Source organism: Podarcis gaigeae, assembly GCF_964106915.1.
Source record: "Podarcis gaigeae genome assembly, chromosome: 2".
In the NCBI taxonomy this organism is placed as follows: domain Eukaryota; kingdom Metazoa; phylum Chordata; class Lepidosauria; order Squamata; family Lacertidae; genus Podarcis; species Podarcis gaigeae.
The window spans coordinates 123,331,555-123,344,501 of record NC_139679.1 but is presented as its reverse complement, the minus strand read 5'-3'; the positions used below and the strand labels follow the sequence as shown (position 1 = coordinate 123,344,501).

General features: G+C 45.1%; 1 long non-coding RNA gene across 1 annotated transcript in view; it reads left to right on the top strand.

Moving 5' to 3' along the window:
• Positions 1–12,947, top strand: part of LOC310838315 — a 110,729-nt gene that overhangs the window by 88,016 nt on the left and 9,766 nt on the right. The window lies entirely within an intron of this gene.

Genomic DNA, 12,947 nt, shown 5'->3' with positions numbered 1-12,947 from the left:
ATTCAACCTCAATCTGCCATCCATCCTCCAACTGCCTCCAGACACTCACACAGGACCTTCACCGCCTTCACTGGTTCTGATTTAAAGGAGAGGTAGAGCTGGGTGTCATCTGCATACTGATGAACACCCAGTCCAAATACCGATGATCTCTCCCAGTGGCTTCATATAGATATTAAAACACATGGGGAGACGACGGAACCCTGAGGCTCCCCACAGGTGAGAGCCCAGGGGTCTGATCCCCCACCACCACTTTCTGAACACGGCCCAGGAGGAAGGAGCAGAACCACTGTATGACAGTGCCCCCAGCTCCCAGCCCCTCTAGACGGTCCAGAAGGATGTTACGGTCAATGGTGTCAAAGGCCGCTGAGAGATCCAGCAGAACAAGGAGATGGCTCTCAGCTTTGTCCCTAGCCCGCCGGAGATCATCAACCAGCGCAACCAAGGCAGTTTCAGTCTCAATATGAGGCCTGAATCCCGATTGGAAGGGATCCAAATGGTCCGCATCCTCCAGGTGTGCTTGGAGTTGTTCGGCAACCACCCACTCAATCACCTTGCCCAAGAATGGTAAATTTGAGACTGGGCGATAGTTAGCCAAAGTGGCTGGGTCTAAAGATGTTTCTTTAAGAAGCGGTTTAATGACCGCCTCTTTCAGCTGGTCTGGGAAGGTTCCCTCACAGATGGAAGCATTCACCACCCTGCAGAGCCCATTGCCCAGCCTTTCCGGCTCACTTTTATCAGCCAGGATGGGCAAGGATCAAGGAGACAGGTGGTCGGTTTCACTTGTCCAAGCAGCCTGTCCACATCCTCGGAGGTAGCAGATTGGAATTAATCCCATGTAACAGGACCAGACAGAACTCTTAGTACTCTCCCGCCCTGGCCCTGCTCCCACGGTGGAGCAGCCCCTTGTCATGTCGGCATGGATGTTAAAATCCCCCAGGACAACCAAGCTAGGTGTCTCCAGGAGCATATCCGCCACAACCTGAAGCAGCTCGGGCAGGGAAACCTTGGTGCAGCGGGGAGGTCGGTACACCAAAAGGAATCCTGTACTGCCCCTATTGCCCAACTTCCAGAACATGCACTCAGAAAACTGGGTCTTCCCAATAGGATGCCTGGTGCAGACTGACTTCCTAAAAATCACTGCAACCCCCCCTCCCCGCCCACATGACCTGGGTTGCCGTGCGTAAGAGAAACCTGGTGGGCAAGCAGCGGCAAGGACAGGCTCATCTGCTTCATCCAACCAGGTCTCTGTCACACATGCCAGGTCAAATCCTCCATCCACAATCAGGTCGTGGATGGCAATGGTTTTATTCATCATTGACCTGGCATTGCACAGCAACACTTTCAGGTCATGTGGGTTTCTCTTGCTGATTCCAGTATCCTTCCAGTCAGGACCAGACCTGGAGGCAGGGATAGTACTCAAACGACGACTAAACCTGCCTCCTCGGTAATGACATGGTCTGGTCCTCCAAATCCTATACCCGGACCCTCCCCCACTTGGCACCCACCTGACTGTGCGAGGGAAGCCTCCCCTTTGTGTTAAAATGCACCTCGCCTCCTACACTGTGCCGTTTGCAGCCTGCTGCGCCCCCCAAATCTGATCCGTTGGAGAAAAAGACGGGGAATGGGTGGAGGTGGCGTGGCGGGGTTAAGGGTGGGTTGGCATGGCATCAGCCTCTCTTTCTTTAACCCTTATTGTCCAGGAGCTTTTCAACAAAGCACCCAGGAGACGGAGAAGGAAGCCAAAGTGGGAGTGGAAAGGTGGGCGCACAGGTGTTCATTGCGCTATTGGGAATGTAAGCTGGCAACTTTGATTTGGGAGTTTGAAACCTCCCCCCCCCACACACACACATTTCTTTGTGTTGTCCCCCCCCCAATCGTTTCTTTTTTCCTTTCATTCGTTTTTATTACTAAGGTATAATTTCATGAAATGTGTAGCCGCCAGATTGTGACAACAATCTCAAAGTGGTGGGGGGGGGAGGAGATAAAATTATCACTAAGGAAAATTAAGAGCCATCATAGAATCATAGATTTGTAGAGTTGAAATTATTAAATTATATATGTGTGTATGCTATTATATATAAATATTATTTATTATTTAGATATGTAACAAATTATATAAATAATAAAATAGTTGGTATCTAAAGAAGTGTGGATGCGCACTAAAGCCCAGAACAAACTTAGTTGGTCAATAAAGTGCTACTGGACAATTTTTTTATTTTAAGTTTTTTATTTATTTTGACTGCGTCACACCAACACAGCTACCTACCTGAAAATAAAATTGTTGTTCTTAAATCTACAGAACGAACACTCAATTCTTTTCAGGCCTGTGAGTCAAAGCAGACAATACCACATCCAGTGTTTTTCTGGGGGGACACCGAAATGTTTTGTGAATTCAAAGTTTGGCCTCATTGAGGGGCAGTATTTCAATACGAGTAGGAAAATTAGAGTCCTCCTAAACATTTTTTAAGAAAAAAAAAAACACTGACCATACTGATCTTGATTATTCCATGTTCTGATTCAGTAAAGCACAGATGTGGAGCCTCAGGCCAAAGGGCCTCCAAGCCTCCCCATCTGGCCCCCAGAGCTGTCTGTAGACCACACACCCCTCCTTAGCCAATCCTGCCACCGGCCCACAACAGTTGCTGGGGAGCTGGCAAAGTTGTTGAGCTATTTTTGCGGGGGGGTGGGGTTGACGCTTTTGAACTTTTAAAGGAAATTCACCAAAAAAAATCAGCACTTCTGACATGGGTTGCCATGAACAGGAAATCATGGGTGTATGGCACCCCTAGAAGTAGTTTAATGAACTCACAATGTTCTGAAAATAATGATTCCATGGTGTTTGTTCACACACACATTCACATATAACATAAAATAATACATTGGTCCCCAATTTTATGAAAGTGCTTTGTCCGTTAATGGCCACGTCGACACCAGGGAGACACTTCTGTGAGATCCCCAAAACATGTTTTTCTTCTACTCTGCACCTGCACCACTGGAATGTTGCCAAGGCGATGCTTCTTTCCCTTATAATTATTCTTAATTCTTAGCAAAGCTCCAGGGATTCAGCCAGTGATTGCCTGTGAAAGCAATCAACTAAGCATTAGGCACAATGGCAAGGTGAGCTACTTTCTTGCATTGTTATCTGAAAAGTTTGGTGCATAAAGTATCCCCAGGGCTACGGAGAGCCTGTCTTGTCTATTCCCTGGTGCCCTGATTGAGCATGTTGTTTGAGCATCTGAGGTTCACCTTCTGAAGGGTCTATTACAACATAAACCTTTTCATCTGCTTTCGGAAGTGCTGTTAACTCTGAGCAGCTTTGCTTTTCTTAACATCAACTTAGCACCTGGGCTCCAGCCTTGTAACATTTTCATGCAGCTTTTCAGCTTCTCTTTGGATGAGCAATTTTCTCTGTTTTCAGCATCAACTGTTGTGATTCCATCCCCAAATCTCGCTCGCCTTTCTTTAATGGACACTTATCAATCCCCTTTCTGAAACCCCCCCCCCGAACCTTAAATATCTTTTTACACAAGCAATATCTTCATTCTGGTTTTAAATGTCTGTCCCAGCTCCTCCTACATGCCCAACTTCCAGGCATTATGACACTGTAGTCATGGCTTCCTCAGAGAGCCAGTGTGGTGTAGTGGTTAAGAGCGGTGGACTCGTAATCTGGTGAACCGGGTTTGATTCCCTGCTCCTCCACATGCAGCTGCTGGGTGACCTTGGGCCAGTCACACTTCTCTGAAGTCTCTCAGCCCTACTCACCTCACAGAGTGTTTGTTGTGGGGGAGGAAGGGAAATGAGAATGTTAGCCACTTTGAGACTCCATCGGGTAGTGATGAGCCGGGATATCAAATCCAAATCCATTCAATATTTGTTCCAAAATGACTTAAACAGTTTCAGCTGGTGAGAAAAATAAAGTATACTTTTGTGATATTTTTAAAAAATTACCGTAAGTTTTCCAAAAGTTCACACACACATTTCAAGAAGGTTGGATTCCAGGTGGAAAAATCGAAACTAGAGACAGAACTGTTAGAACCAAAAAGTAAACTACTTTCGAGAATGTATAACCTGCTGCTTAAATGGAATACTCAGGACGAGACAGTCAAATCCGCCATGATAAAGTGGGCGCAGGATTTGGGGCATAACATTATGTTTGAAGACTGGGAAAGGTTATGGAACACCGGAATGAAATTTACGGCATGTAGTGCCTTGAAGGAAAACATTATGAAAATGATATACCGGTGGAACATGACCCCAGTCAAGCTTGCTAAGATATATCACCTGTCTGATAATAAATGCTGGAAATGTAAAGAGGCGGAAGGGACATTCTTTCACCTCTGGTGGACCTGCCCGAAAGTGAAGGCCTTTTGGGAAATGATTCATAATGAACTAAAAAAGGTACTTAGATTTACCTTACCCAAGAAACCAGAGGCCTTCCTCCTGGGCATGGTGGACCAGAGAGTGCTTAAGAAGGACAGAACTTTTTTTATGTACGCTACTACAGCAGCAAGGATCCTGATTGCAAAACATTGGAAGACACAAGATTTACCCACACTGGAGGAATGGCACACGCAGTTGATGGATTACATGGAACTGGCCGAAATGACTGGCAGAATCCGAGACTTGGGAGAAGAAACAATTGAGGAGGGCTGGAAAAAATTTAAAGACTATTTGGAAAAAATATTATAAGTTGTATGAATGTTAAAAAACGCACCTTTTAGGAAATTCTAGCTTCAGTAAGGTTAAATTAAAGAAATGGAAATTAAGGTACAAGAAGTCAGAGATAGAATAATGAAACAACTTTATTGTGTTAAAATGAAAACGTACATGATTTGGGATAATATATTTGAAATTGGGTAACATGATAAAATGGAAGATACAATAAGTATTGAAACAAGTTAACAAACTGCAGATGTTATGTATCACAGAGAATGCAGGGTTTGGAGGACGCGGGGAAGTCCAGTAGATTTGGAAAAAAGAACAAGAAAATTTGTAACTTTCTTTTTCTACTTTTATAATATGTTCTTTATTCTTTTTTCTGTATTCATAAAACTAATAAAAAACATTATAAAAAAAAACAAAAGTTCACACACACATTTCAATACATAATAAAATATTCCCCCCGACTTCCCACCCCCTTTTCCATAGTGCTTGTTTCTCTCCCTGTGCTGCATCCCCTCTTCTGTCTCTTAAACCTTAACAAAACTACTATAATCTTCAATTCCTTCTGTTGCTTGTGGTTCAAATCCTGCTCATGTGTTCACCATATAACATTTCCTTAAATAATCCAAAAACGGTTTCCATTCTTCCACAAAACCTTTGTCAATAGAAAAGTAGAGTATACACCATACATCACAAACAAAAAATTGACCAGTACCCTCCCTCCTTTCCACAGGACGTCCTGACCCTTCTTAGGGTAACTCTCCTTTAGGCTTGCCCAGTCTGGAGGTAGCATTATTATCAATTTACGATGGGGTGGAAGGTTCGCAGGCTAGGAAGGACTTTATTGACAGTTGCACAAATTATGATAGCTAGGAAGTGGAAGCGGCGAGCGGAATATAAAATGGAAGAATGTTATAAAGAGGTGTGGGATATATCTATTAATGTTAAATTAATGTGTGCCATTAAGGTAAGACAGGGAATACGCAGGAGGAATAATTTTGAGAAGATATGGAGGGTGTGTGTAACCACCACCCCCAAGTTGCTGGGCATTGCCATTCAAATGGTGTGCATGCATGTGGTCTGTTATGTGTGTCAGGGCTGGCGTGCCCCTGGCCCCCACTGCTTTCCCCTCTCTCTGCACCTCCCTCCCCACTTTTACTTTTTGCTATCTGTCCTGAATGTTTGAGCTGAGGGAGTTGGACCCGTGGGGATCCCTTCCAACTCTTATGATTCTAGGATTCTATGCTTTGCGTGAACCCCATGACCATCGCTTTAGCACCGAGCCATGGCGCACAGGCAGGTCTGCAAGAAGTGATGCAAACCACCCCTATAAATAAAAATTCCACCTCTCATTTTTTCCCCTACCCAGACCCTCCTCCCATTGCACCCACCTGATCGTGAATGGAGACAGCCCCGCTCCTTTGCATCAATGCACTCACTGCAATATAAATTTTTTGAGAAAGACTGTGTGTGTGGCGGGGCAGGGGAGCAGAAAGGGGGAGAGAAGCGTCTCTTTCCAGGCCTCTCTAGGCATCCGGCCTCCCTTTCTTTAACCCTTGAGAGGGACTTATGCCCAAAACCAATGCCCCCAAAAAGTCTCCCTCCAGAGGTGGCAGACTCTCCTTCCTTGGAGTATTTTAAACAGAGGTTGGATGGCCATCTGTCAGGGATGCTTTAGCTGAGATTCCTGCATTGCGGGGGGAGGGGCTGGACTGGATGACCCTCAGGGGACCGTCCCGATTCTATGTGCATAGAGGGAAAAGACGGGTGTGCTGGTATTAATTGCGTTTATTCCGTTTTCTGTGCTGTTTTTCTTCCTTTCCTTTAAATTTTTCATCTGAAGAAAATTATTAATAAAGCAAGTTACGACGAAAGATCAAGAGACTAAAGAAATATGATTACAATAGGCTGAAAACAGCATAGAGTTGGTACCGGTCATATCATGACCTAACCTGGGGAGAAAACAGCAAAGACCTGATGAAGAGAGCACAGCAGAGGTTATATTTTCTGAGAATCCTCCGGAAAAATAATCTCTCAAAGGACCTGTTGATGGCATTTTACCATTGTACTGTTGAGAGTGTTATTAACTTATGGTCTGTGTGTGTGGTTTGGGAGCTGCACGGTCAGGGGAAAAACAATGCTGTCCAGGGTTGTAAAGACTGCGGAGAGAATAACTGGGTGCACTCTTCCCACCTTGGATCAAATCTATGCTTCCAGGTGCCATAAGAAAGCTGCAGAGATAGTGCAGGATAGTGTGCAACCCGGAAATGATCTCTTTCAGTGTCTGCCCTCTGGAAGAAGGTACAGGGTTATAAAGAAAGAGAAAGAAAGAGTTTGGATTTGATATCCCGCCTTTCACTCCCCTTCAGGAGTCTCAAAGCGGCTAACATTCTCCTTTCCCTTCCTCCCCCACAACAAACACTCTGTGAGGTGAGTGGGGCTGAGAGACTTCAAAGAAGTGTGACTAGCCCAAGGTCACCCAGCAGCTGCATGTGGAGGAGTGGAGACGTGAACCCGGTTCCCCAGATTACGTGACTACCGCTCTTAACCACTACACCACACTGGCTCTCTGGCACACAAAGACTAGGACTAGCCGCCTGAGAAACAGTTTCTATTCAAATTAGATTTTGGTTTTAAATGCAGTGTAAGGCACAGTGGAAGGGACACGGGTGGCACTGTGGGTTAAACCACAGAGCATAGGACTTGCTGATCAGAAGGTTGGCGGTTCGAATCCCCGCAACAGGGTAAGCTCCTGTTGCTCGGTCCCTGCTCCTGCCAACTTAGAAGTTCAAAAGCACATCAAAGTGCAAGTAGATAAATAGGTACCGCTCCGGCGGGAAGGTAAACGGCGTTTCCATGCGCTGCTCTGGTTCGCCAGAAGCGGCTTAGTCATGCTGGCCCCATGACCCAGAAGCTGTACGCCGGCTCCCTTGGCCAATAAAGCGAGATGAGTGCCGCAACCCCAGTCGGCCACGACTGGACCTAATGGTCAGGGGTTCCTTTACCTTTTTAAGGTACAGTGGTACCTCGGTTTAAGTACTTAATTTGTTCTGGAGGTCTGTTCTTAACGTGAAACTGTCCTTAACCTGAAGCACCACTTTAGCTAATGGGGCCTCCTGCTGCCACTGTGCCGCCGGAGCTCGATTTCTGTTCTCATCCTGAAGCAAAGTCCTTAACCCGAGGTACTATTTCTGGGTTAGCGGAGTCTGTAACCTGAAGCGTATGTAACCTGAGGTACTACTGTAGTCTCTATGGGAGTATATTGTATTTAATTATGGGGTATCAGAATTTTTAGGGGGCTAACCAGGCTGGGATAGCAGCCTTGTTGGTTTCTGAATGTCTGATGTTTGGGGTTTTTTTTCAATTTCGTTGTTCTGTATGGGACAATGATAAATAAAGATTATTGTTATCAGCCAGAAAATATCGAAATGTAAAGAGAAAGATTTTTTTATCATATGTGGTGGGCTTAAGGTTTACTGGGAAATGATATATAATGACGTCATCCGGCACCCCAGGCCCAAAGGCCGTTACTCGGGTTCAAACGCTCTCGGCCACGTAGCTCTCCCGGCCCTAACCCACCTCACAGGGTTGTCGCCAGGACGAGATGGGGATCCCACTATGTTATGGGCCGTTCTGAGCTCCTCGGAGGAAGAGCCGGATGAAAATAAACTGATTTACAACGTACCGTTTCTCCGGCTCGCTTTCTTCTGAGGGAAAATGGCAGCCCCGTTACCTCAGCTGCGCTTCCCCCACCCTCAAGACGAACTTACTCAGCCCCGTCCTTCCCACCTCCGGCGTTCAGCCGCCGCCTCTTTGCCATCTGCTTCCTCGGCCGCCTCTTTGCCATCTGCTTCCTCGGCTTAACAAACCCCTCGCGACTACCGCCGCCCGCCAAACCGTCTCCTCAGCTTTAAACCAGCCAATCAGCTGCCGCCTTCTAGTGCGCTAAAGCCAATCACCGCCCTAGCGGTGCCGCGCGCCGCGTTGGCGGCTGCGCAGAGCGCGAACAGCGACAGTCAACAGAAGCCCCCTGGCGCTCCTCGTCTCCTGTTCCCATCGCGCCTGCGTTAAGTAGTGCGCTATCAGCTGCAGAAGAGGCGGGGTTTCCGTGTGACGGAAGCGGTCAAAGAAGAACAACTTCCGGGTCTGAACGAAGCTTACATCCGGGTTTTGCCCTTTCTTTGAATTCCCGTCTGTTCCAGGCGTGCTGGGAGTTTTGCAGAATTTAGTTCTGAATTGACTGGAAGAAGCAGGCGCACAAGTCGGATTTCCCAGGTGGAAGACTTCAGATTTTACTAATGAGCTCTCCTTAATTTGCGATGCACCCAGAGCTATCTCTTCATCTGCACAGGGAAGAATGCAGCCTTATTATCCGTCTGTTCAATGAGTAATAATAATAATAATAATAATAATAATAATAATAATAATAATAATTTATTATTTATACCCCACCTGTCTGGCTGGGTTTCACCAGCCACTCTGGGCGGCTTCCAACCGAATATTAAAAACAACACAGTGTCAGACATTAAGAACTTCCCTAAACAGGGCTGCCTTCAGTTGTCTTTTAAAAGTAAAATAGTTTATTGCCTTGATATTTATTGCCACAAAGAGCACTCTCATGAGATATTTGGGTCGTTGCAATGATTTTGACAGAGAAATGAGGCGCTGGCAAGGCTTAAAGAAAGAGTATCAAGAAAACAGAGCCAGGAACCAAGCACACGCAGAACAGATAAGAGGAAAAACGAGAGCTTCAGAACCATAGATACAGCTGAGGACTGGGCAACATAAGGATGGCCAGAGGAGTATGTTGTCTCATGTCTTCTGGGTGCCTAAATAAAGAAAACTTTAAATCCAAAACATTTGCAATAAAAATGGCAATGATGTTGGCAAAAAAAGAAAGAAAAGGAAATGATATACAGTGGCACCTTGGGATGCGAACGGGATCCGTTCCGGAGCCCCGTTCACATCCAGAAGCAAACATAACTAGCGATGGCAGGTTTGCGCACACGCACATAGCTTTTCGCCGCTTCTGCGCATGCGCATGATGTCATTTTGAGCATCTGCACATGCGCAAGCGGCAAAACCCAGAAGTAACACACTCCATTACTTCCGGGTTGCCACGGAGCGCAACTCGAACGCGCTCAACATGAAGCATATTCAACCCGAGGTATGACTGTATAATGAAATGAAAAGGATGTTTAAAATAACGTTGGTAAAAAAACACACAAAAAAACCCCACAAAAACCAGAAACCTTTCTTCTGGAAATTGTAGGGATAGAACTACCTAAAATGTAATTTATTCACGTATGTGACAACAGCGGCAAGAATGTTACTAGCCCAAAAATGGAAAGAAAAAGAAGTCCCAGCAAAGGAAGCATGGATACAAAAACTTATGGAATATGCAGAAATGACGAAACTTACCAGAAGAATAAGAAATCAAGATAACAATCTTTTTATAAAAGAATAGAAATGGATTATTGAATATTTACAGATAAATTGTAAACAGATAAAAACATTAGCAGGATTGTTGTAATAACCTGCAGTTTCATAAGAGTATATATTTAAAGCAGACAATTAAATGAGCAAATTAAATGAATTTGGATAGGCAGAAGATATAAAAAATGAATTTAAGGGACTGCAGGAAGATGGTAAAAGTTTTGTGGGAGATGATATAGAATGAAATGGAAAAAAATGTTTAAAATAACTTTTGTTAAAAAGCCAGAAGCCTTTTATTAGGAATTACAGGTACCGACATCCCAAAGGACCAGAAAAAGACTTTTTATGTAAGCAACTACAGCCGCCTGAATGCTACTAGCCCAGAGATGAAAATACAACAAAGTTCTTACTAAAGAAGAATGGCAAACCAAGCTGTGCAAAAATGGCAAAGTTGACTGGAAAACTGAGGAACCAAGAAGACAGAAACTTTACAAAATAATGGGAAAAGTTATTTAAGAGACCACTGTTAAGCAGATGGAAATACAGTAGTACCTCGGGTTAAGTACTTAATTGTTCCGGAGGTCCATTCTTAACCCGAAACTGTCCTTAACCTGAAGCGCCGCTTTAGCTAATGGGGCCTCCTCCTGTTGCTGCGCCGCTGGAGCACGATTTCTGTTCTTATCCTGAAGCAAAGTTCTTAACCCGAGATACTATTTCTGGGTTAGTGGAGTCTGTAACCTGAAGCGTCTATAACCTGAAGCGTATGTAACCCGGGTACCACTGTATTGGCAGGATTTTCATTTGCACTATAAAAATCACCGTGGAAAATATGGATTGATATAATAGTTTTGGAAGACGATGCAGTTTTAAATGCTTAAAATGGGACTCCATGGAGGGGGTGGGGAGTCCTGAGAGTCAGAGGAATCTCTGCATATAGGTATGTATTTGAATTTTAAAATAATTTTGTATTGTAAAATCAAATAAAAATGATTTCAGTTTTTTAAATAAAAAACCTCCCAATTTTATTTGCATCTTGATAAATTTTAGGCCAACTTGTAATTAACATTTGATTTTAATGGTATTGTCAAATTACCAATGTTTTAAATTGATTAAAACTGGCTTGGCCTTGTCCACAGAATGGAAGATAGCAGGACCCCCCAGATCGTGCTCTACAGGGGAGCTGGCTTCAGGCACCAGGCCCGTTGGCGGACCAACTCTGCATTAACCAAAATGTCTGCAAATGTGACATGAAGGCAGGCAAAACCAGCCCCACCATGTTGGAATCCCTTGCAGACGACCGGACTGCCTGGAGACAGGCAGTCAAGTTGTGCATCCGTAGCAGTTACCAGAAGAGGAACAATGGCTGGGAGGAGCATAGAAAGAAGAAATGTCATGGCGCATCTGCAGCAGCACAACCGGATGCCTTCCTCTGCCCCGACTGCAACAAAACATGTCTCTCCCATGTTGGTCTCCATAGCCACTGCAGGCGCTGCAACCTTCCAACAGCCTGACCTCAACCCCAAAGGCGAACTCCTCCACTGTCTCCCAAAACAGATGGATGACAACCAACATTTTTTAAACTATATTTTATATTGATTTATGTAAATGGCTTAGCAGTCTCTGGTGATTAAGTGGTATATAAAGCTGGTTTTAATAAAACAATAATAAATACCTGAAGGAGCGTCCCCACCCCCACCGCCCAACCTGGACACTGAGGTCCAGCGCCGAGGGCCTTCTAGTGGTTCCCTCACTGCAAGAAGCAAAGTTACAGGGAACCAGACAGAGGGCCTTCTCGGTAGTGGCACCTGCCCTGTGGAACGCCCTCCCACCAGATGTCAAAGAGAAAAACAATTACCAGACATTTAAAAGACATCTGAAGGCAGCCCTGTTTAGGGAAGTTTTAATTGACTGTTGTTTTAATGTATTTATCTTTTGCTGGAAGCCGCCCAGAGTGGCTGGGGAAACCCAGTCAGATGGGCAGGGTAGAAATAATAAATTATTATTATTATTATTATTATTATTATTATTATTATTATTATTATTACCTCTCCTTTTTGGGGGGCGAAATACAACACATAATTAGGTCTCCACTGACTTGGGGGTGCAAAGCAGAGCCGGCAAGGGGTGTGAGCCCTAGGGGCCAGATAGAGACACCCAGTGCAGCAGTTCTCAACCTGTGGGTCCCCAGACGTTGTTGGACTACAACCCCATCATCCCTAGCTAGCAAGGTCAGAGCTCAGGGATGATGGGAGTTGTAGTCCAACAACATCTGGGGACCCACAGGTTGAGAACCGCTGACCCAGTGGATTGCATTTGCCCTCCAGGCTTATGATTCCCCACTCCTGACAGACGTACTTCGTGAGCCTCACTCTGTTGTAGGTCGCAGGCAGAAAAGTCCATCCCTTTGCTAGTTGATCGTCTGTAGCGTATTCCAGTACTGGCTTTGCTGCTAGGCAGCAGGAAGCAGGCGTTAAATTGAGGGCTTCCAGGACAGCATTCACACTGCCGTGAGCCCCTTCTCCGTCTCTACTCACCCTTAGCCAGCAACACCAGGATCTGGGAACTGGAACCTCAAAGTACAGTGGTACCTTGGGTTAAGAACTTAAGTCGTTCTGGAGGTCCATTCTCAACCTGAAACTGTTCTTAACCTGAAATACCACTCACGCGCGATTTCTGTTCTCATCCTGAAGCAAAGTTCTTAACCCGAGGTACTATTTCTGGGTTAGCAGAGTCTGTAAACTGAAGCGTCTGTAACCCGAGGTACCACTGTTTCTACACTGGGATAATTCTAGGATCATTTAAGTCCACCATTCCAGTTACAAAAAGAACGACAACTCTCAGTTAGCGAA